The sequence below is a fragment of the Dioscorea cayenensis genome, chromosome 18, assembly GCF_009730915.1.
Source record: "Dioscorea cayenensis subsp. rotundata cultivar TDr96_F1 chromosome 18, TDr96_F1_v2_PseudoChromosome.rev07_lg8_w22 25.fasta, whole genome shotgun sequence".
In the NCBI taxonomy this organism is placed as follows: domain Eukaryota; kingdom Viridiplantae; phylum Streptophyta; class Magnoliopsida; order Dioscoreales; family Dioscoreaceae; genus Dioscorea; species Dioscorea cayenensis.
The window spans coordinates 3,630,617-3,633,011 of record NC_052488.1 but is presented as its reverse complement, the minus strand read 5'-3'; positions in this window follow the sequence as shown (position 1 = coordinate 3,633,011).

Sequence of the window (2,395 nt, the reverse complement as noted above, 5' to 3'; positions counted from 1 at the left end):
TGCCTCATGGATGCGAGTACAAATCATTTACAATGGGTTGAAATATGCTACACTCCAATTCATTGATGCCGCAGCGGGTGGTTCCCTTAGCAACAAGTATCCCGATGAGGCCGAGTAATTACTTGAGTCTATGGCAAGCAATGAATCACATTAGGCCTCAAGAGGATCTACAGAAAAGACTACCGGGCTTTATGAAGTTAGTAGCAATGATGACTTGGCCGCAAAGGTTGATGTGTTAACACGAAAGCTTGATCTTCTTATGGGCAGTAGTTTTAGGTCAGAATTAGTGATGAATTGTAGCACTTATGGTGGTGGGCATGATGCAACCCAATGTCCAATTGCAAGCTCCTCCGTTGCGTCCATTGAGAATGTTGACTACATTGGAGGGCAACGAAATCAAGGGAACCCGTATAGCTCAACTTACAATCCGGGATGGAAGAACAACCCTAATTTTGCATGGAATCAAGGCCAACAACAAAGAGGTGCACCACCTCAAGGATCTCAATTTCAACAACCGGCCTTTGAGAAGAAGTTTTCCATTGAAGAGGTCCTTGCCAAGTTCATGCTCAGTACCAATGACAGGTTCAATAGCCTAACTAGTAGCATGGATGCACAATTTGGTAAGGTGAATGCTCAGCTCACTCAGCAAGCCGAACAGTTCAGTAAGATAGGTTCTATTTTGAGAAACCTCCAAGCTTCTGTAAAATCTCTTGAGCATCGAGTAGGGGAACTCGCGAAGGCACATTCTGAACGTCCTCTAGGTTCTCTTCCAAGTAATATGGAAGACAATCCAAGGGAGCACTTAAAGGCCATTTCTCTTAGAAGCGGGAGGCAAGTGGAGACAAGTGTCAAAGTGGGCCCAAGTGTTAAGAAAAGTGGGGTAGCCTCCTAGGAAGACCCCAAGCTAGTTGAAGAAAACAGTGAAGACAAAAATCAGTGTAGAAATGACGAGCCCCAACAACAAGGACCGTTAAAATCATCCGAGTACAAGCCTCGAATCCCTTATCCAACAAGATTGAAGCATGACAAGGAGGATGTTCACTTAAGAAAATTAATCAAGATCTTCAAACAACTCCACTTGAACATCCCGATAGTTGGAGCATTGACTCAAATGCCGAAATATGCCAAGTTTTTAAAAGAGCTCCTCACGAATAAAAGAAAGTTGGAGGAAGAAGGCACGGTTGCACTTATGGGGAATTATTCTGCTATTTTAGAAAAGAAACTCCCACAAAAGTTGAAAGATCCGGGAAGCTTCATTATCCTGTGTATGCTTGAAGGTAGAGTCCAAGAAAATGCTCTAGCGGACTCGGGGGCTAGCATAAACGTCCTGCCCTAAACCATGTATTTGAAACTTGGCTTGGATGAGTTGCTGCCCATGAGGATGACCTTACAATTGGCGGATCAATCAACAAGAAAACCTCGTGGGATTGTTGAAGATGTGATTCTCCGAGTGGACAAATTTATTTTTCCTGTGGATTTTGTCATCAAGGACATAGATGAGGATGTGGAGATATAACTGATTCTTGGCCGACCATTCCTCAATACCTCGGGTGCCTTAATTGATTTGAAAGGAGGGAAGTTAACGTTACGAGTCGGAGAAGAAGAAGTGGCGTACACTTTGCCGGCTGCTATGAAACATTCTTTAGATCATGATGACACACTTTACTTTATTGATGAAACTGATAGGTTGATTTCTGATTGTGTGCAGGAGGTGCTCTCTATAAACCCTTTGGATGAGTATTTGGGAGAATTGGAGAATGAAGAACAAGAAGAACCTCACTACCATCCTCAAATTCACAACTTGAAGCAACCAAAAGAGAAGGTGTCCTGCACTAAGGCTAAGGGAAAAGAGAAAAAAGAATCATTTGTGAAGAAAATGTGGAGGGAGATTCATGTGAGAAAAAAGAAAGGTGCCAAGCTTCATCACCCCTCATCTCGTGGAGGAAAGGTAAATTTTTCACCCCTCTCTACTCATGAACAATTCGAGGTCTTCTCAATGTTATCATTGAATTTGCCGGGATGAAACAACACTACAAGGGAAACTGGGGGTGGCTTCAAACTCTTTGAGCCCCCATGAGGTAAGGAATGAGGTACATCAGGCTCGTAACGTTAAACAAGCGCTTCTTGGGAGGCAACCTAAGCATTCGGAGGTGTTTTCTTTCATTTTTCGTATTTTAGTTTATAGTTCATTTCACTTTTCATATTTCTTAGACTTGTGTTGCTTTTGAATAAGTTCATGCTCTCACACTTGGCACATTGCTCTCGTCATTCTAATTGTGGTGTATTTGTGAAACTTCTTGAGAAATTTATGATTAGGTATTAATTCATGTGCTAGATCGTCGTTTTATTCATTTCATTCATTTTTGGAGAAGTCTTCGACCTTGCCATACCATTT